This window comes from Parasteatoda tepidariorum, chromosome 2, assembly GCF_982258835.1.
Source record: "Parasteatoda tepidariorum strain Cologne lab strain chromosome 2, Ptep-v5.0, whole genome shotgun sequence".
Lineage (NCBI taxonomy): Eukaryota > Metazoa > Arthropoda > Arachnida > Araneae > Theridiidae > Parasteatoda > Parasteatoda tepidariorum.
The window spans coordinates 54,991,522-55,015,928 of record NC_141756.1 but is presented as its reverse complement, the minus strand read 5'-3'; the positions used below and the strand labels follow the sequence as shown (position 1 = coordinate 55,015,928).

The following is a 24,407-nucleotide window of genomic DNA, read 5'->3' as shown; positions in this document are numbered from 1 at the left end:
AATGAGGTGAACCAGGCTCGAATCCCGGCAATGGCTGATGGATACGAATTCCGCATCCGGCTTGCACCGACCACAGTGCTGACGGGAAATATCCTCATTGGTAGATGGATCATGGGTTAGAGTCCCTTTGCCGTCAAGCTAAACGCGGCAGATTCTCGTGGTCTTCCTCTCCATGTTACGCAAATGCGGGTTAGTTCCATCAAAAAGTCTTCCACCAAGGCAAATTTCTCCCAATACTTGATCCAAGAGTTCCTTTGTCCTCTGGATTGGGTTCAAAATTACAAGGCTACAGAGTTGAACATTAGTAGCCGTAAACCCCAAAACTGTATCGTCTATTCAAAGACGGTTTTAAAATGAAACAAAATATAATAATTTACACTTATTTTGACCTAAATTAATACAAAATAATAAAAAATAAAAATAAAAAATATGTGTTTAATAAAAACCTTGCGTCAAAGGGTTAATGTTGTATTGCAAGTAAACATACTTATGTATTATTATTCATTCTGTTATCGTTGATCATCCTTGAATTAAATTATTTGGCCAATACGCAAATTAATATGACTTAACTTAATACAAAGTACTAATTTTTTTCTTCCTCCAAGCAACAAATAACACGATAAAATCTTTAGCTGCTCCATCATATACAATTAGAGAAATGTTTCTTATTCTAGTATTAGTTCAACCATTTGTTCTTTTACGTCCTTGTACCGATAAAGATCGCATATTTCTACCTCAAACATCAAAGCTTTAGGAATTCGATTGTGTTCTGTTGTATCATTCAATGTTTCATTGATTCAGGTAGTTGTATGCCATTTGTAAGAGTTAGGTAATCATTAACATGTCTTAACCCTTTGACATAGAATATTTATTAAACATATTTTTCATACTTTTCCTTTCATTAATTCAGTGTTTCTCAAAATGCGGTACGCGTACCCCCAGTGGTACGGGAACAGTTTAGCAGGGGTACAGGTTCTTATGCGAATATCTTACAACAAAAGAACATTTCAAAAAATTTTATTTAAAAACAAAGCTCTCCATGAAAATTTACAATTAAGTATTTTTCTATTGGCTATTTTTTGCTGAGTTAACAGTTAATAATTAGTATTGTTAAAAGACAGTTGTAATTTTTAACTTTTGTGCAGTTTTTTTATAGTAAAAAGTACATTAATTTTTTTATTAGGGTACACAGCTTTACGAAATTATTTTGTATTTTAGGATTACTGCATTAGTTTGTATTTTAGGGCAAAATAAGTGAAAAATATTACATTTATAATTTTAATAATTTATGGTTATGAAATACAGCATGAGACACAGGTGTCCCTTTCTGCTTTGAAAGTAAAATATTCCAAATGCATTTATTTAGATCTAAGAGAAACAGTTATTCACTATTGAAATTTCTTTAATTTTAAAAATCAATTATTTAAAAATTTTTGAATGTGAGTGGAAATTTTTTTTTAAACTACTCTTTCGGAATTTATATTTTAATGCGAATATTGTTCCGATAATCTAATTGATTTTTTAGTAACTATTATACTGTTTTTTATAATTAAAAAATACATCTTTATTTGTAATTAGAGCGTCAAAAAATATATATTACAGGAGCACCGTCCATCCGCGTCAAATGGTTAAAGTGAAGAATGCTATTGTGAAGGTAAAAAAAAAGGTGTTTAAAAAATATCCCAGTTAAAAAGAAAACAATTTTTGTTATAAAATATAAAAATCTTTATCGTAATTTTATGCAAGGAAGTAAATTAATGTTATAAAATGATAAGCCTTTTGAAATAAAAAAAGAACAATCAATTTCTTTGCTTTAAAATTCCATGATTTGTTTACAAGTTCATGCAGAGTGTTTGGTGTGATAATCAAAATAAATTATACCCTCTAATAGTTCCAATTAAAATCGGATCAATTTTAATAAATCTGTATTAATCGATTAGTTTAAAAAGTAAATAAACATACAATGATGTTTATTGGGACGAAAAGGCTTTTAATTATGCTTTTTTTTAACATATTTGTAAAAGTTCCTTCTATTTGAATGATCAAGGTTCAAAGTTTTATAGGTTATCTATAAGTTATTGCCTTTCTGCAACAGAGTCTGCAGTAGATTCTGTATGTTTAGTCTGTAACAGAAATTATTGTGACTGCAAAATAAAAAAGATTGTGCTAACAAAATTTTGCATTTGCTAACTTATGTGAGAGTTGCATGAAATATCTGTTATTTCAAACTGCGTTAGACTGTCTACAAAACTTATGGGATGTATTACTTTACCAAAAATGTCCCCATTATTTACAATTATGTTATTTTTGTCTTATGAGTAAAAATTTGAGTTTGAAACAATTATTTAATTGACTTAAAACTAATCTTATAACTGCTATTGAGGAATCAGGATATGAGGTTTTCTTAAATAACGAAATTTTTAATGACAATGTTATAGAATCAACACGTATAATCATACACTTATATTTAAAACAGGTCATTTAAAACAGATTTAAAGTATACTTTACACAGACTTAAATTATTGATAATATTGCTATTTTGAATTGTAAAAATTCTAAAAATATTGATTATTGCCCCCAAAATTCCTATCTCCAAATAATAAAATAGTACTTAATATAATTTTTTGTTTAGAAAAATTTCAAACATTTAAAATTTAGATTAGACTTTTTGTTCCGCCTGTGACTAATTTGGTGGCACTTAAATTGAGCACTGTACTCCTTTCTGTAAAATCATCTGCTACCTCCTAAGTATTTAAATTTCTTAAATTACTTCAGGTTATGTTTTTGTACTTGTCAAGTTGTCGATATTTAGAAGAAAAAATAAATTAGACTTTTCTTCCTAAAACAAACAAAAAAAAAAAAAAAAAAAAAAAAAAAAAAAAAAAAAAAGAAAGAGTGCTGTACCACTTTTGCCTTTCCGATTTAATCCTTTGGGTGAAAGATGATCCTGCGAATCGATCCAATTTGATAGAGTGGCAGTTGTGGTCAACTTTTCTTGATTTCTTTCATTTCTGCTGTCGGCGCTGGGAGTAAGTAATACCTGGATGGTTCGATTTATCTTTTTCATCATAATACATGAGAAAGGAAGAAAAAATAATAATAGTTGCAAGCTGCCTATTTGTATTCATGTAATAGACTATTTTTTTTCCGCCTGAAGTTGATATTATTGCGATATAAGCTGATGATATTATTACTATCTTAATTTTTTTTTTTATTCAGACAATTCAAAAAACATAGGAACCCGAAAGGAATTGTTTTTTATATCCGCATTTAGAACAACAGACACAATTTTGGGTTTACGACAACCAATGTTCGATTCCGTAGCCCTGTGATTTTGAACCCTATCTAGAAGACAAGCGGATTCCTGTCTCAAGTTGGCCTTCGTGAGACACTTTTTCGATGGAACTAACCCGCAGTTGCGTTACATGGAGAGGAAAGCCACGAAAACCTCCAACAATAAGCCTGACAGCAAGGCGACTCTAACCCATGATCCGTCTACCATTGAGGATATTTTACTGTGGTCAGTGCGAGCCTGGCCAGGAATTCGTATCGACCAGCCATCGATGGGAATCGAAATTGGTTCACCTCATTAGAAGGCGAGCACTCTATCCCCTGAGCCACCCCCAAACAAAATTGCAAAACCGTAAAATTAAACTGGTATTTCATATAAAAAAATGTTATTAAGTTTTTAATAATTGATTACAAAATATCAAGTTTCGTCCGTGACCGATTTTAGGAAAACTCACTTTTATGTTCTTTAAATTAAACATTGTACATCGTCCTATAAAATTATCACTTACTATAAAAGTATTTAAGTAACTTCAGGTGGTGTTTTTCAAGTTGTCGCCATTTTAAAGAAAAAACTAGATTTTTCTTCAGACAAAAAGTGCTATACCAATTCTGCTATTTAATCCTTTGAATGAAAGATGATCCCACAAATTGAACCAATTTGATAGAGTGGCATTTGAGAGCAACTTTTTCTTTCATTTCTGCTGTCGGCGCCAAGCGTAGGTAATACCTGAATGGTACGATTTATCTTTTTCACTTGATACATGTGAAATAAGAAGAAAAAAAAGAGTTGCGTGAAGGAGTCTATTGAGTATTCTTAAAATAAACTGCTCTTTTTTTCTGATCTTGGTGTTTCCGCTACATAATGCACGTATCAATAGCACATTATATATCATAAGCCAAGTAGAGTAACTTGGATATAAAATGCGATTTCTAAAAACGTTCATATAATTATTTTTGTAATTAAATAAGCAATTTTGTATATCATTTTATACGTAACTTTATGCTGTATTGCTTTGATTAAATTATTGCTTTTAAATAAATACAACAAAAAAAAAAAACATTTCCAAGCAGTTCGTCCATAATAAAAAAAATTTTAATGGTGTAAAACGTAGTTTTAGTTTTCTTCAATTTTTAGATTCTTTCTTGAGAAATTTGTAGCTTTGTTTTGAATTTTTCTTTTAAAAATAATTTTTAATTGTGATTTATGTGAATGAATTTCTATGCGAGAGCATGAATCTTAAAGGGTTGGTGCAACTCCCAACCATTGTTCTCCATACATTAGAGAAGGTGATATTTAGCAAAAGAAAATTATAAACATCTACTCTGCCGTGCAATTGTAAAACCAACGTACGCAACAAAAAATTCAAAATTGAGATTTTTATATATTTGGCATCCTTATATGGTAAGCTACATTTTGCGAAAAAAAATTTCAAAGATAACTTTTGTTTTATCAGTTTTTTGAAATTCGATTTTAGCTTTCATAGCATTAGCAATAGGAGAAAAGTTGTCAAGCCAATTTTCTTGGAACCAATCGGGAAGCACTTACGTTGTTTTTTCAATTTAACGGCAGTACTACTGTTAGAACAAATGAATAATTTTTAAAAAAGGCTAATATTTTTGATATTTTAAAATAAATGTGGAGTTTATAATATATTTTAAAATAAATGTTAAGTTTTTATATACATATATATATTTTTTTTATATCCGTCGTTGGACAACCCACCCGATAAATGTTAAGTTTATGAAATTTCAAAGTATACTAATGTTAACCTGTAAAAATGTATTAATCACAAATTTTTTTTAAGTGCAAAATGAACTGTTTACGTGTCTGTGTTCTAAAATAAAAATGTAATGCGAATAATGTAGGTTTGTGTCAAATATGTTTTCATAATTTATAGCAGTATTACTTACTATGAAGCTTCTATTTTTATGCTACCTATATCTAGATTTCTCCTCTGTGCATTATCTTTTCAGTATTATTTGCATCTGCTTTACTTATTATAAAGCTTCAAGAATTTTTATTGTTTTCAAATCTGTTACTTAAAATAATATATTATTCAAATGGAGGAAAAAAGTACGATTTTTGTTTATGAACAATAATATTTATGAACCAAATAAATGTCGCAATTACGAATCATTTCTAAAACAGTGTTTAATTACGCAATGAATTTAAGTGAAGAATTTGATATTAAATGAGCTTTCGCATTCCAAGTTCAGGGTACTTTCTTAAAGAAAACCTTAAATTGCAGATTGTAAACATTTAATGTTTTATGATGTAAGAAAAATGTGTTCAAAACTTAACTACTAAACTAAAGCAAAAAGAGAGGCTAGTAGTTCAAGTCGATATTTCAAAGAACATATTTGCCTTTTTTCAAAATGGGTTACAAGAATTGAATTACTAACCTAGGCCCAACATAATCATTGTCCCTCTCTCTTACTGGAACAAAAACTAAAACACTAAATAATGCCTGTTAAAATTAACGACTATAATAAAAATGAAAATATTCTGTTGACTGTAGTAATTCTTAAAAGCACATTATAAAATTTCAAAGAGATTAATATTGCTTATTTTAATCCTTAAAAAAAGCCTTGTAAAGACTAAGACAATTCTATCATAACAATCTAAAACTATTCTACATATTATAAAATTTCTAAGAGATTAATATTGCTTTCATTTTAATCCTAAAAAAACTTTATAAAGACTAAAAGAATTCTATCAAATCTAAAATATTAATTAGTATATTATGAATGTATAGCTGTATCTAATTGTTAAAATAATTTGTTTCATCTCCCAGTTTTAACCATAGATATATAACAATATTCTAGAATATAAATCTTGTAATAATAAGTAAATATATTAATAAAATATGTATTATAAAATGTATTATAATATATATTATAAAATAAACAAGTAAATATATTATAAAATAAGCAAAACGATTTATTATAAATAAAAATAATAAGTAAATATATTATCAAATAATTAATTAGTATGTATTAATTAAATGTATTAAATAAAATCATCAAACATTCATTTTTGTAAATGTAACTTTTTCTTTTCGCATCTACTTTGTGACTTTTTTACTCGCTTGCTAATGTTATCAATATATCGGCAGTTTTTGCCTAAATTTACTAGTAATACAAAGCTCGTTCGCAAATGCATATCAGGAACATGAGGTCAAAGGATATGAAAACATTCGGAGACATAAAGGAATGAGTTTTATTGAATTTTTAGAGTGAAAAAATGATTGGATAAACTTTCAATTTAAAGTAGGCATTCAACCAATATTGAATTTTGTTAGTCCATTTCAGTACTCAAAAATTAGATTCGAGCGTTGCATAAACGCATTGCACTTTGATGTCTCATTCCTCAATCCTGCAGGCGATTTCTGTGCAATCGTGCAGTGACTTTAATTTCGTGTCATAGAAGCATAATCAGTGCTCGGAGCTGTAATAATCTTAGAAGATTTCTAGACTTCTAAATAAAAGAGACATCTGACATTGTGCCAATTCACATCGCCTATTTGCAATGGAGGAAAATGGATGGCATTATTTGCTTTCTGCATAAACTCACGCGCCTTTGAAAAGGGTCTTTTCCCATCCTTTAATTGCCCGTCCGGATTATTTTCTCTCTCAAAAATGTCATCTTTTTCACATGTCACTGAAACAGATAACTACTTGAGGGATAATGCGTGTGAGACCGTGAAGGTAATAGGTAAAAATTGTTTGCAAACGGCGTAACTGCTCTTCTTGGTGCACCGATGTGAATCGAAGTTCAAAAGTTCTTTTCCTTTTCAAATGTTTTTGATACAGTTAGAGGCGTATGTGAGAGCGAGATTGCAGTGCCTTAATTAGTCCCTTATTCGCTGGCTTGTCATCTCTAACGACAATCGGGATTAAGTCGGAAGCAACTTTTAACTCGAATACCTGATTTTAGTTTTTAAGTATAGTGTTGGCAATAAAGACCTCAGATGTAGACAAAAAATTTGAGTCTTTTGAAGAAGAAAAATCTCAATAAATAAATGATAATTACTTAAATGATTTCAAATGGTTTTGCTCAAAATGAGCCGAAATATTTTTCTTGCTGGCAAAACTCTGAAAAACTATAATATGCATAATTCGGTATTTAATAAAAATAGATTGGTTTGACACATGATTCGTAGATATTGGTGTTATTTTTCAATTTTAATTTGATTTTTTTCTAATCACATTGATAATCTAATATTCAAAACTTAGTGTCAACTCGATTTTGTAAAACGTAAAACCAAGGACTTCACAAATGAACAAACCTTAAAAATTCCTAAGTGAATTTAAGCGAATTGAAAGCGTACAGTTAAGTTTTGACATACAATTATAAAATTTGTTTATCCAAAGAGTAACCCATGCAAAAAGTAACTTTAGGTAAATATTTATAATTTTTTTTTATTCTATTTAATGAAATTCGAAGTGCATTATTTAAAAGAATATTCTTTTACATGATTAAATGCAAAATTTGAGCCAAATCTGTAAAATAGTTCCTAAGAAATTGAATTTTAAGTATCTAACTTTTCGAAATTCAATTTCTCAGGTATTGACTGATTTCGCTCAAATTTTATATATTGATATGTAAAATAACTTTCTTTAAAATAATGTAAAAACTTGTTTAACTTCCAATTCAAGATTTTTCTGCCATTATTGAATAAAATAATAATAAATGCGAAATAATTGTTAAAAATTATTGTTTTCATAAAATCATCTTTGAATAAACGAATTTTATAATTGTTTGAAAGTTCGATCATTAGATCAAAAGTTATTCAGGGTGTTTTGCTTATTATTTTGCTCACTGTACACCACTGAAACTGATTTTTTTTTATCTGTAGTTGTCCGTGTTTTGTCGTTAAAATGGAATCAAAATTTACAATAGTAAAAAACTTCTTATTCGGCAAAAAATTTCATCTTAAGTGCTGGAAAGAATACATTTTTAATAATAAAATAATTTTAAAAATATATATTTTAAGTTTTAAAAAATAAATTATGAAATCACATCGATAAACAATATTCTTATGTGTTTAAACTCATTATTTATAGAACTTTTTAGAAGAAATCGGTCTCTCACTTAAGAATACTACGAGAGCAATGACACGAAAAAAGATCTGCATTGTTTTTTAACTAATAGTAATGATGTAGTTTGTATTTAAATAACTGTAATTTGTAATCGTACCTTGACATTTTTATCGCATCTATAAGTTATAAATAACAAATCAGCCACATCTTTGGAGGGCATTTCTGAATATAAGATTTTAAGATAAAACTAATTTTTATTTCAACTTTTCTTTAATTTTTAATAATTTTCAATGCCCGGTACCGTTTTTGCACTTAGTTTGCATGCAGAAACAAACGAAGTCTGAATAATAAAGACTTTTCTTATAAGTTTTATTTTTTCTTTCTATATCATACTATAGATGAAGAAGCAAATCAGATTTTAGAATATGACTTGAGGCTTGAAAGCAATCTTTTAAATTTATTTCGATAAAATCTGGATAAATAATCTCCAAGAATTTTGGAAAGATTGCACTTAAATTGGATTATTTTCATGTCAGTCACGCTCAACTTCTTTTGATCATTTTTTAAAACCCGTACTTTTTTTTAATCTTAAACACACAAAGAAAGGAAAACTTTAGTTCAATTTCACTTTGCCTAATATTTAATATCATAAATTTTATCTGTTTCCACAAAATTGATATCTTTTTTCTTTTAAATGAAATATTTCAACATCAAAAAGTATTCTTAGTTCAAAACTTGTACTTTAATATTAATGATAAATAGACAGCGGATTATATGCACTAAAAAACGGACAAAATATGCAGGTAAATATGCATTAAAAAACTTGAATATATGCTCTTAAAACTAGAAATATGCATTTAAAATAGAAATTAAAAGTTCAACTTATTTAAATACTACTACTTACTTTTTCCAACAAACACAGCTAAAACATTTTTTTGTTAAAAGGAAGAAAATCAAAATATTTCTTACTTGAATCTACACATTTCTGAAGAAAAAGCCTAAAACTGAAGTATGATAAATGAGAGAAAAAAAATCATCGCATTTTCCGGAAAGATTTTATTAAACTGAATAATTTTTGTTGCAATACACAACTAAGTGTTTTTCCAAATTTTCAAGGGTGAATTGATGTCGTCGGTAAGGAATGAAAAAATGACCCTTGTAATAATTAATAAAATTCATTTTCTGCAAATTTATAGTTGAAACACAATGTGGAAAAGAGTAGACCCTAGTAGAGATTTTTACACAGGTTATTGGTTTGAGGGTGTAACGTATAGCAGAGGTTCCATATTTTTTTCAACTGTGGAACCCTGAGTGTTCGAGCTTCTTTTTGCGAAATCCCTAACATTATAAAAAAAAAAATTCATTAGAAGCAGTGAAAAAACTTTAAAAAGAAACCATCTAACTTTTTTGAAACTAATATGTACCTTTAAATATTTAATAGTATGAATTTTTTCTTGGTGCATGCATATGCTGAAAATTAATAAAAGTAGCTAAATTATGGTTTTTAAGAAGACTTTTTTCTTCCTTTGCATTCTACGTAAGGAAGATCACATAAACAAACGAAATATTAAATTATGGATTATTGATAGGTTATAAATATTATTATTACTAGTTAAAGATAGGAAAACTCTCGCAAATTCTGTCATCTTTCCACCGAACCCTAGGGTTCCGAGGGGAATCGCTGACGTATAGCATAAAAGTGATTCCTTACTCCCATTATTTCTAAATCTGTGTAATTGTTAATCACAGCCGGTAACGATAGTAACTCTAGTTTTAAAATAATTTTGAAATCATTAAAAACTTTTGCTTTGTTCCCCAAAAAATTGTGTTATCAAAGAAATTATTGCATAAATAACAAAATATTTCAATTTCTAAGGTACGTTTTACAATTCTTAAATCTCAAAAACGATGCAGAAATTCAATCACGTGTTTTCAAAACATCATATATTAAAATATTATATATTAAAATAAATGTATGCATCACAAATCAGAACGAATAAGTCAGGATTTATATTTTATTTGGCCAGGGGCTAGTGAAAGTAAATCCTTTGTAAGTCAAGTATGAGTGTCTGTCAATAAATATAAAGTTGCTATTTTTGTTGTTTACTTATGGTTATTTAAGAAAACGCTATACCGGCGGAAGAAATGAATTATGGCAAATTCTGTTTTACCGACATGAATTATTTAAAATATAAATTGGTCGTGAACAGTTTCTCCCGCTCTATAGAATCTTCATAAGGACATGTGTTTGATACCACCCAAGACCTAATGAGGATAATGCTTCTCTGATAAATGCTTTAGAACTTTTGACTGCTTAAAAAAGTAGAATACTTAAAATTTTGATTTTTCAGGAACTATTCGACCGATTTACCTCACATTTTGCAATGTAAAATTTCATTCTTTAAAATGATATAAAAAAATTGTGTATCTCACATTTCAATTTTTTCGACTATTTAAATTTAATAATAAAAAATTATTTTCTAAAAGTTTTTTTTTTTGCATGGAATTACTTTTACATTAAAAAAAATTCATAATTGTGTCCAAAATTTTTAAATTTGTTTAAAGAGTTCTGGAAATATAGCGAAGTACACAAAAAGAAAAATTAACATTGATGGTCAAAACTTAGGATGACTCTCCTGACCAAACTATTGGGACTATGTTTGCGGCACTCTCCCATATTTTCGAGATTAGAAATTCAAATCCGTCGAAATAACGGTATTTTTATTCGAATAAAGTATTTTTCAGTGTCTGTTTCATAACTTAAAATATTGTTTGCATAAATTAATTTGCATATTTTAGGTCACCTCAACATTTTTTTTTCTGCGCACTGTTCATGGTTATTTTGAATTAAATTTATGCATATTTCATTATTTCCTTAGTGAAACACGAAATAAAATTTAGCGTGAAATAAAAATTTTAAAAGTTCATTTTTATCTAAGTCTCTGCAGGCCTTAAATTACTATTAGACGAGCCACATTTTCATTACTGGTTATGTTTCTGCTTTAATGTTATATTTGTATAAATTAATGACATAAACACTCTCTTAGAAACTTTGCATAGTAAGTCTAACTAAATATAATATCACATGGTTAGACCCAGTTTTCCTAAATTGATTTTTATATTTTATGGTTGTTTTCAACGTCATAGAGATATTGTTTTCCGGTAAAATATTTTTTATCCCAAGTTTAAAGATCTTTACCTGCAATATTTATTTGTTTTTATTTTACTTTGCAATTATTACGTTTTTCATTTTTATTGTTTTCTAAATTAAGAGTTTAAAACTAAGAGAGCCGTTTCTTTATTATAACGTACTATGATGTAATCACATTACGCTACATTTTAGAATAAATCTATTTAAATCGGTGTCGTAACTTATTAGCCGTTTTTTGTTTCGTTTGTATTTTAGGATAAAACCTAAATTCGTACTTTTGTTTTATTTATAATATTAACATCTTCAGTTACCCGTATTAAAAATATGTGCTATTTGCATAAAAATCCAATTATCAGCCTATAAGTAACAAATTTCACATTTTTATAGTTTTTAGTATGTTGGAAAAATTGGATCTGGCACTGATGCTTGAAAAGTTGGCCACTCCTGATAAATAAAGCGTGCTTAAAACTTATTTGTTTCGCGACACGAAAATCATTTTCTGGAGAGAAAAAAAATAGAATATTAGGATAGATATACAATTTACATAAAAATCCCATAAATAAAGACGCATTTTTATATTTCACATTCACATGTTTAAAAAGTTGGAAATGGCATCGTAATTTCAAAAGTGACCATCATCCTAAGAAGATTCTCCTGATATAGAATACTTGCTTAAAATTTGTTCCGAGACGCCAAAATCATTTTCTGGAAAGAAAAAAAAAATTAGGATAGGTATAGCAATTTGCATAAAAATCCCATAATCAGCCTTTAAATAACACATTTTACATTTTTATAGTTTTTAGTATATTTGAAAAATTGAAAGTGGCACGCATAATTTCAAAAGTGGCACTGATCCCAAAAAGGTTGGCCACTCCTGATACAGAAAACGTGTTTAAAACTTTTTTGTTTCGAGACATGAAAATCATTATCTGGAAGAAAAAGAAAAGTAATATTGGGATAGACATCTCTGTAATTTTATTAACTTTTCACACAAAAGGAGAAAGTTTTGAGAGATGTAATCAAACTAAAATTGGATCACCTTTCAGAGAAATCTCGGTCACGCTCACTTACTTCTTTTTTGCTCATCTGCAACATTCTTAAACCTTTTTTTTTTATACCTTTACAAATCTAGAATAAAGAAATATTTCCTTCAATGGTTGACAAGTGTTGAAAACTCGTGTAGAATTTTTGTTGTAGAATTCTTCTTTGTGTATTTAAGAAGCTTATTATGACAATGCTGCTGTCATCTTCTTGCAACAATTGGTAACGTTTCTATTTTATTTATTTTTTTATTATTTTGATATTTGCGAACCTTTGCGGAACTAAATTTATTTTATGGGACAGAGTTTTCAGTTAAATACTAAGTTAACTTTTTTTTTTTTTTTAATCGCAGGAATGTCGAAGAAAGGGATTATTTTCCGAGTTAAAAAGAGATTAGTAGAGATTAAGCAGATCGGCAAAACTATCAAAACATTTTCATTTTCTTAGTTCGGAACAATGGTTACAAATTTTTAACTAATCTGTAGATGTAGTAAAATAATGAATTTGTGTGTCTGTCTGTATACTGGATTGTAAGCTTCAAAAATACGACCTCAAAAAATTATGAAGCCCGATTTTTTACTTTTTAATTTTATTTTTAATTCGGAGACATTTAAGAAATGGAATATTCTCATTGGCTTAGCGGAAGCCACAGTTTTAAAATTAACTATAGACATTCAGTTTTGCCAAATATTTTAAAGATTACATCAGTTATGTTTGCTAGCTTATAGCTCTAATCAAAAAAGTTTTTTATTGCACGGGCTGTGATACTTAATTTTTATTCGTTATGCCAGGTTATCTGAATGATCAACGTGATCGTGGTAGCATAGGCTGACTACGTCACCGAATCATTATCTCTAAGGATATCTGAAACTATATGTCTATGTTGCTTAAAATTATGCTTTTACTGCGTGCTGTAATGAAACTAGAAAATTTAAAATCAACGGTAATTGAAATAAAAATAAAAAAATGCTTTCAACTGAAAAGCAAAAGTAATAAAGAAATGGAACCAATTCGTTGTTGAGGACAGCATAAATAAAACACCAATATTACTAACTGACGCCTGTGATAATTAATTTTGGTAATAGTAACTAATTGAAGTAAATAATAAGCTATGTACTAAAAGGCAAAATTAATGGAGAAATGTTACTAATTCATTTAAAAGAGCGTAAAAGATTTACAAACTGTTATTAACTTCAATGATGCCTTATGAATTTTGGTAAAATCATGCATGCATTTTTTATAGATAGGTTGTTCCAAAATTTAACCGATAATTTCTGAGGGATAGTAAAAGGCATTGAGAGAATGAAAATTTATCATAGAAAATTTGGTCACAAACCGCGATGAGTGAAAATCATGAAAACCCCATGCATCTCATAACACGGTTTGTCGTTCCTTTGGCAGGTATCAAAAGTACTCGAAGGTACGGGAATTGTTTTTACGTTGTTGTAGATCCCGCAATGACGTGAATGGGAGCCACTTTGAACTATTCTTATAATAATCAATCAAATAAATCTTTCCATAACAAGCAGGCATCCAGAGGGTGGAGTTAATTTCAATTTAGTAAGTTTATAATTTTAATTTAGGATGCTCTTAATTTTAATTATTTTTAATTTCTAAATGTCATTCTAAGCCCTTATTTGTATATTTAAGTTTATACAGACGTGTATAACCTCGATCACGATCAAATTTAAAGCTTAACTAAACCATTTAAAAAAACCCAGCTATTAAGATTTCGAACAGTAAGTGTTCAGAGCAAGTAGTTTTCTTCAAGTAGTTTCAAAATATTTACATTCACCTTCAAATTTGAAATTCTAATTAGAAAACTCTTTCATTTAGTCTGCTTCTAAATTCTAAGTTTAAAAGCGTTTAACTTTGATAAATACTTTCTTAAGAATGATTGTTTAAGAAGCAAAATTTAAATGTCTAAGATGTGATTACAATATGAGTTGCGAATAAAGGCTTAGCTTTTGAGTCGTATTTCTAGTACTTCTGTCAGATCTTGAGCTTACTGTAAAAGAAATTAGAAAACCTGATTAAAAGAATATTTGAAGAAATCACTTCGTTTTTATCTCACGCTTAAACAGTGATCATCACATGGAAGTATGAAGAGTTGTTTAACTAAATTTATTCCTAATTACATGGTTAATTAAATTAAAATAACAGGTTAATTAAATTTTGTTTATCCCTTTGTTTGCTGCTATGTTATACTCAACAAATTATTGGGCTTGTCAAAAATTTACCTATGTGGGAGAAAAATTTACCTTTTCAAATTTCTTCAACTTTTGAAATGTAAGTAATCCTTTGACTGCTTACTTTTCGAACAATCCAGTTCATTGTTCCTGCGTGCGTCATTTTTCTTTATTTAATAATAATTTTTTTAATCTATATTTCAATAATTCTGTCAGAAATTCTACAATAAAAGTTGAAATCTTTATGAATAAAATTCAACTCACGATTTTCAGAAACTTAGGGAGCATTCTTATTGAACTTTTTTTGACCGTCAAACCTTGGTTTAAAACTCACTAATCGTATTCTTATTTTAAAATTAATAGTTCATTTAAATTTTTATTTTGATGAGAAATTTACAATTCGGTACCTCGTTGGAAAGTATTTTGTATTGAAATTAAATGTTTTTAAAACATTTTTATTCAACACAAAATAATTTATTAATAACATCTCCACTCTTCTCTGAAGATTAAAACCGATTAGACGTTTTTGAATGGCCGGTCAGAACAATACGGAGCCTATTCCAAAAACTTAAATCAGGAATTCACCCATTGATTGTTTTATCAGATTTTTCTCAAGTAAGAGAAAAGTTTCAGATTTGATCCTCTTTTAACAAAAACAATATTTTTTTTCTTTGTTTGCATAATAAAATTCCAGTTTAGATAGGATATGGTTATGTGTTTTCACTATCATTTAATACTTAAAATATAAACTGTTTTTTCTTATTATCGATGAAATGTTCATAACGTAACATATTGTCAAATTAAAAACAAATTTTTGAACCTACTACAGCATTATGCTAACCAATGACGTTTCCAGTTGAAGTTAAAAGATGGTCTTCAAACAATTGTTAATTTGGGACCAGCTATATAATCGTCTTGCTACGCTTCTGCGTTAAGCATCAGCTATTTAAATGTCTAAAGAACAAGTTTGAAATTAATGTAATTTAAGAATAAAAAAATCAATTTTCTTTTATTGTAAAAACATTACAAATAACGTGAACTTATTCACAGGGCAACTACGAAACAAAAACACTATCACATTTGGAATCAACATTATTAAAGTAAAATTGAGAAACATCCTGTTCAATATTATTCTAATACGAATACAAATCATATCTGTTATTCTAATAAGTACGCAAAAAACTGTATTCGAATTATAATAACAGGTAAGATCTAAAAAGGTTTTCAAAGATCTGTCACTAATTGAAATCTACAATAGTTCTATCTATAATTGAAATCTATAACTATAAGTATATAAAACAAAAAAAACTTATCAGTAACGGAAAGAAAACATTCGTAATTTTTACTGCTATAGAATTGTTTAAAATGTTATGAATAAAACATATATGGATTCTATTGCATATTTTAAAAAAAATCGTAAATAAAAACGATTACGATTTAAATTTCTCAGATCTATCTGCTGCTTACTTTATCTTTTGTAAAATGACTCAAAATTCAAAGATAAACTGATTGCGTTTTTAATTTTTTTTTAAATATTTCCGTTACTTTTATACCTATGTGTATGAAAGTTTCGAAAGTTCGGCAATTGCATTCGGCAATTTTCTTGCCTCAAAGTCAAGTGGTAAATTAAAATGATTGTTGATCCCGAGTTGAGACGAAAAAGAACGCGCACCCATAAAAGGCGGAAACTAATAGTAATTTTTAAAATAAAATTAGAAAAATCTGAATTTTAAGGATGTCATTTCACAATTTTTAATTTAATAACTGCATTTCGAGTAGTCCTAATTTAAAATATGGGCAAACTAAATTCATATTTTCTGCTATAAATAGATTAAAATTAGATTTTAAAATTTGCACCGGATCCTTGCCCGTTACAAGAAAAATCGCGACTTTGTCAATTCTAAATCATTTTATTTTAATAACTGCATTTCGAGTAGAATAGTGTTTAAAATATGGGTAAACTGAATTCATATTTTCCGTGCAAAATAGGTCAAAATTTAGTTTCAAAATTTGCACCAGATCATTGCCTATTACCACAAAAATCACGACTATACTACTATCTACCGTTTACAAAAAGATATCATTTGATGTCTTAACCACCTACAGCTACTCTAAATCACCATTTAATGGCCTCAACTGATTCTCAATTCAGTGAATAAAGTCTTTTTTGATAAACTACCCATTTGCCACGCACTAATGCTTAAATTTTGCATCCAATTTACAATATCTGCTTTGATATTTCGTATGCAAGATATGTTTTACATAGCGCATTCTCATGGGTATACTTTTGAACAATTTTACATAATGGGGAGGTTCAGCGCCTCCTGTTAGTTGAGATTTGTTATTGTTCGGTGACGATCTGAAGGAGTGAGATTATTTCTTTCTTTCTTTTTTTCTTCTTAGATGATAAACCTTATTTTACGGTGAAACCATCTGTATTATCCGTCGGTAGCCTTAAGCTCTTAATGTTTATTTCCGCGTTATCCAAATAGGAGAAATGCTTATGAAAAAGCTCTCGGCAATGAATTGCCCGATCTAAGTAATTTATATATTTATGTGTACTTTGCGAATGTTTAGTTAATATTTGTTTGTAGTTATTTGCATATTTTCTATATTTGTTTGTAGTTTATTAGTATTTTCAGTATAGTTTTTTCATAGTTTATAGCTTATAGTTTGATACATATATAAGTTTATAGTTTTGGAGTATTTTGTATATTTGCTTGTAGTTTAGTTAATATTTGTTCACGCTGGTTAATGTATTGTATATTCCTCCCAAAACCAGAGCTTTAAATAACAGCAGATGCGTTTTTTATTCATAGCTACGAGGTTAGAAGAAACCGGTGGTCGGAAAAACTACATTATTTGTAGTTTATTACATTTACATTTTTAGATATTTTTACTTATTACATAATTGATACATTTTATTTTTTAGCATTTTTATCCATGTCTTAGAATATTTTCATAGAGTATTTCTTTAATTTGGTCATTAAACAAAATCTACTCCACTCAATAAGGTATGCAAGCCCCCCATAATATATTTGTGAGCAGCTGGGCGCCGGAGTCGGCTAGTTTATTATATAATAATACTAGGACATCGTTAAATAAAAGGGTTATTAAACTTTAAGATGTAAAAAAAATGTAACATTTAGAATGGTTGGTATTTTATAGATTGAAAAATTATTACTTTGAATTTATAGAATAATTATTTTATAGAAAAACTATATTGAATTTAGAAAATAATTTTTTTATAGATAAATTATTACACTGAATTTATAGAATAATTATTTTATACAAAAATCAATACATTGAATCTAGAGACAAAAGTGAGAAAATATCAATGATTTATTTTTAAAGAAATGGAATTTCAGTGAAAAACTAAATTTGGCTCGAAATTCAAAGTTTAAATTTTTATCTATAGTGAGCACCTTAGTACTAAAAAACTTTTTTTTAAAAAATGGTGCATCTATATTTCAATTAGTCTCATTCTTAATTTTATTAAACTTTTTAATTTTTACTTTTTTTAAAAAATGGTATATTTAAAAATTCGAGCTAAATTTATGTTAGCCTCATAAGCGGAAGTCCTTATAAAATCTCCGAAGCTAATCAACATGCACTTATATCTTTGAAATATTTATCAAGTTTCTTTACATTTTTTTAATCTCCTATATACATTTTTAACAAGTTTATTTGTAATTTAAATCAATGCTTAGAAAAAAAAATTTTTTTATCTAAATGATTGTTTGCAGAAAATTTGTAACATTTGACCTGGGGCATATCCCAGCTTCCAAGACTAGCCGTCACAACACCCTAATATATTTTTATTTTCAAGTTTTTTGTTTACCTCGACTATTTTTGAATTAGATGATTTTTCAGAGAATGATTAAAGATAAAACTAATATAAACACTAAATATTTCAAAATATTTATTCAAATAATATCAGCTAGAAGCAGGAATTTGTTCTACATTTAATGAATTTCGCAATCAACTCATCTACTCACGCCACTAAGTATAGATTTATGAAGGTCAGTTTGAATGCCACTTTTAATTTGCTGACCGGGAACTTTCGCTTTCATAAAATACCGTATTGCATTTGACTCGAAGATTTTCCTTCGGATTTTCGAAAAAAAAATTTTTTTTCACACACAACACATATTTAAACTTACGACCAATATACGTGGTAAGTATAAAATATTTATACTTTTTTTTCTTCTAAAAACCTGTATTTTTCGATGGAATATGTATTTAAAATTTATTCCTCCCAATGTTTTCTCGTTTTTCTTTTTATTTTTCTAAATACTCGAATTTCGCATTGTTTTCCTCTGATAGCTTCCCATCAAATGTTATTTCCAATAAGTATTTGCTGTGAATAGATTTCATTGAATGTTTATTTGAATTACAGGTACTTGCACTGGAAATGAATTGAAATACTCTTGATGCAATTTAAAAGTTTTCGTACAAAGACTTTTCGTTTCAGAGTAATTTACACAGTTATGTAAATTGATAAACATTAAAAAAAAAATCCAAAAGAAATGACGGAAATGATGGAAATTCCAAATGAAAATCGAAAACTAATAGTAATTTCTGAAATAAATTAGTTTAATCGTTTGTTAACGCTTTGCGTCCAAAGAATTTTGATTATTACTATATAGAGTCGCGGTGGCTCAGGAGATAGAGCGTTCGCCTTACAATGAGATATGCCATGTTCGAATCCCAATGGTGGCTGGTTGATAGAACTCTACTCCCGGTTTGCACCAACCACACTTGGTGCACCAACCACAGTTCTGAAGTAAAATATTCTCAGTGGTAGACGGATTATGGGTTAGAGTCCCCTTGCCATCGGGCTATCTATGGAAGGTTTTCGTGATTTTCCCCTCCATGCAACGCAAACGTTGACTAGTTCCATCAAAAAAGTCCTCCACGGAGGCAAATTTTTCCCAATGCTTGATCCGGGAGTTCCCTTGTCTTCTGGATTGGGTTCAAAATTACAAGGCTACGGAGTTGAACATTGGTAGTGGTAAACTCAAAATTGGGTTTGCTGTTCAATGACGGTTATAAAATATAACTATTATTTTGTAAATTTCAGATTATAACAATTTTAAAACAATTTTTATTCTCCTCACTGTATTAAGTTGCTATATGGTTTTGTTTTTTTTTTCATTTTTAGATGTTTTAGTTTTATGTATTACATGTTAATTTAGCTTTTGCAAATGCATGTAATATTCTGAACACACATTTTTCCGGATTCGGAGCAACTAATGACAATTACTCCTTTCGTATAGTTTTGTTCTGTCTGTACTTTTCTTATTTTTATTTTATTTCGTTTTAAATGAATTTCATTCTCGATTATCTTATATGTAAATACAATTCATATGTCATTTTATAAAAAAATCCAGCGTCCAAAAAATTTATCTTTTGTTCAATTTGAAAAATAATTCAGGTGAGAAATGGTTAAATAAAATAGACGAACTGGATGTTATGGAAGGAGATTGAAAAAAATAAAATGAGTTAATCTAGTGCAATTGAAAAGGTTTACTCGACCTTGAGATGACCCGATGACAGGCCAAGAGCCAATCTGGTGTTGCTTGCCTTTATTACCTTCATTTTGAAAAATGGCTCTAACTAACTGCCACACAAATATAAGAAAATCCGTTGCGATAAGAGTTAATTGACATTAAATAACTTCTCAGATTCCATTAAATTTCGAATCATGGACCTTTTAACTAATTATTATTAGATCTTCGTGTGTAGGTTTTTGCATTGACTGGTGTGGATTGACTATAAAGCAGATTGGTATTTCTTTTTTTATCAATTTTCTGGAACTTTTCGAATTTTTTGTCTACTTGACATATGCACTTAATTTGTTTACTTAAATTGACTGTTAACAGTTTCTCCGAATTTCCGTATCTACTTAAACTTTGTCTTAAAATGATATGTCTTTTTCTCGTAGATTTTTTTCATGTATAGACATATTTTTGAGACAGGGCATTAATAAGTTAACATATCTGTCAACTTTAAATATTTCCAAAGATTATTTTTCCTAGTGATAGTATTATCTAACTTCAGTTACAGACAAAAATATTTTTTATAATTCTGTGAAAGTTTAAACACTTTATAGTGCGATTATCGTGTATTTTTATAACTATTTTTTAATATTTATATATAGAGCGTCACACAGTGCTACTGGGACAAACTTTAAGAGGTGGTAGAGGGCATCACAAGCAACCCGTGGTCGGAAAAGTCATGGGAAAGTAGTATGACAGGTACACGAAAGAGACACAAAACTAAGATAATACTTTTCAATGCACCCCAAGGAAATCAATGTTGCTTAAATCAGGAGAACGTGGTGGCTAGAGAGCCAGTCTATTACTCCCAACCAATCTTGTGAACAACATCACTTAGCGACGTTTACGACAATGGGTTGCTATGGATATTCTGGATCCTTGTGATATCTCCTACCTCCTCTTAAAATTTTTCTCAATAATCCTGGGACACACTGCATATATATTATATATATATGCATATTATGTATATATATTTTATATATATATATATATATATATATATATATATATATATATATATATATATATATATATATATATATATATATATATATATATATATATATATATATATATATATGTATTATATATATACACATACATACACACACACACACTTTAAATACTTAGTTTTTATAGGTTTAACTTTGGCACGAAGTGCAATTCAGGATATATATATATTGAACATGTTGATACTTTCATATTAATAAAAGTAAGTTATTGTTATAATGTTATCGCTTTTAAAAGCTATCTGTTATATTTCGTATGTAAGATGATGACTAATCATAAATCCTCATTATTAATTTTCGGAAAGCAGTATTCACTACAAATAGATCATTGTGTTACTGTGCTCCTTCGAAAAAATAAGTATAAATTTGAAACACTTCAGATTTTATCTTGGGCCATTGTTGTCTTACGCAATTTCGAAAAGAATTTCAAGGCGTTACGCTTCAATGGCTGCATATCGATACGCATTAATGATTAATTTTTTTTCTTCTCTTTTAACGATACAGAGAAAGTCAGCGCTCTCTGAATTCGTATGTACTTTTTTGTTCCAGACAGAAGCTATGAGTGTTTTTTTCTATTAAATTTAATTTTTTGATGGGAATCCTCAGTTCATTATTCAAGGCTGCTCTTGAAAAATGGTGTAACGAAATTGAACTAGATGTTTATTCTAAAGTTTTGGTTTAAATCACGATAGTCCTTTATTATATGTGGTCTAATTGTTTTTACTTCTATATAAAGCGACTGAAAATATGAATGTTATATCACTTTACTTTCCTTTGAGAGATAAATATGCATTGGTAAATACTGCTGACTTACGTCGCTTTTTCTTTGAACTTAAATTTTTTGAGGGAAATCCTTAATTCTTATTTGGGGCAGCTCTGGAAACAAGTTGTAAAGAAATTGCATTGAATGTTTATTTTAATGTTGTGGTCTAAATCATGATAGTTTTATATTATATGTGGTAAAAATGATAATAGTTGTATAATATTTTATTGTAGTATGTAGCTAAGTAAAATTTTGACCCACGCTTGCTTGCCCAATGCAGAAAATTTCTGTAGTTTTTTAAAAAAAAATTTTAAAAATCTTCTCCTTTTTTTGATAAAATCAATTCATTTCAGTTTTGCATTGTTTTTAAGCTCTTAATTTATTTTTTAAAAATTATGCTATTGTGTTAAAGTAATAAATAGTGTTTTTGTGCTACATAAGAGTTATATTTAAAAATTATATATTCAATTGCAGAAGTGTGTGGCAGAAAGTGTTGTGTCCAATATTAGTAGACTAACTATCCTGAATATCTAACGTATACCCTCGATATACTTTAGACATTTTCATCACATTGTCAAAATCTTTAATAGGTTCTTTTTAACCAAATTTAATAAAGCTCAAAGTATTTTTTTGTTGACAGAAATGGGAGTAATCCAGTAAAAATATAACGGGAGACTTGCATAAAAGCATTTAGGGATTACTGAGTTAGTAGGAAGCATTTACTACATTAAATTAATACATAGGTTTTTACCAAAATTCGTTAAATGCTTAAGCTAATTATTCTTTCCTTGTATTTTCCTTACTTAGTTTAGCTTCTTCAGATAAATGTATATATGTTATATGTTAGACATATGTTATATGTTAGTCATTAGCCATAGTTTGAATTGTTGTTGAATTTGGTCTAGTGTAGTCACTTCGGATTCTTGCGCTATTAAGCCTTATATTTAATCAGTTAATCTTTCATTCTATAGATAAAATATGCACATTTATGGCAAAAAGGCTGTAGAATATAAACGCATAATTCTAACGTGTGTGTTGACTGCTGGTACAATGAAGATTTCTTAGTCTCTGTATTAATCAGTGAACTAAAATAAGTCCATTATTTTCGAAATTTGCTGTCATTAGACTTAAAACATCTCAAAAACATTAATCAAAATTTATCTGCTTCCTGCAATTTGTAAACTACAATTGTAACTTCCCTTTATTTTTTAAAAAAAATCCTCATCTTAGTTTCTTTTACCACAGTTAATTAAATCGAACAAAGATTCTTAATGATTAAGTTCAACTCATAAAAGGATCAAAATGAAAGAAAAAAAAATGATCTTAACATCTTTATATGTTAATAAGAATGACTCACTTAATGAAAATAATACCAATTTTTCCTCGGTATATTCTTTCAGATTTTCTGATTGTTTATAAGTTAGTTAACGCTATTCAACCCCATATCCATACATTTCGTGTCACTGCCCGTATTGTTGAAAGTAAGAGAATGAAATAAGAATGAAACCAGAAGTGGCAGATTCGGGTTCGTGGGGTTCAAGGAACTACAATGCTATTGTTTCAACAAGAAGAGGGGGGGGGGAGAGAAAAATGCTTGTGGAACGCCGTTTTAGAGCCGCAAAATTAGCAGCGTGAGTTAACGAGAAATAGCTAACTTGTGACGTCATCATTTAAGAGCAAATGAGCGAAAGTTAGACAATGAAAAGTGGCATTGTTCTTTTTGCAGACGATAATGCAGCGAGAGTTGTGAAAATTAGGTCTATCTGGCAGCAGTAGTAATTTTAGATCGTGTTAGATTAGATTTCTAACCTTTGTCCTATTTCGAATAGTTGCGCTAAAGTATCGCAGATTTGATAAATGATTCTATTTTATGGTTGAATGAAGATTTTCGAGTGGTAATAGTATTAGTTTTGATCTGTGATGAAACGAAAGAGAGAAGAAAAGAATTCCGATAGAATCCGAACTATTCAGAACACATTATCTTAAGTGCTAATCGGAATTTCACGTCGTGACTGCTAGTTTTTTTCCCTTTAGGGAAAATTAGTTAACTTCCGAGTATCATACTGGTTTTTATTATCTTTTCTAAAACTATAAACCATTTTATATCGAAATACTCGTAACAAATGAAGCTTAAAGAAAATCAAAATCAAAAAATTAAAATCAAAAATAAATTTATCAAAGGTTAATATCAATATAGAAAAAGTTTATTTCTGTTGGCCAACAATGAAGTAGACATATATATTCATTTTTAAAATAAATCAGTTTATTTTTCAATCCTTTAAACGGTAAAGACATACACATTTTTCATTTTGGGGAGAATTTCGTAACATACTTAAATTATTCGTCTTATATGATGAG

At 28.5% G+C, this 24,407-nt stretch overlaps 1 protein-coding gene across 1 annotated transcript in view; it reads left to right on the top strand.

Moving 5' to 3' along the window:
- LOC107454566 (uncharacterized) overlaps positions 1–24,407 on the top strand; it is a 93,935-nt gene that overhangs the window by 29,416 nt on the left and 40,112 nt on the right. The gene's annotated exons all lie outside the window — the stretch shown is intronic.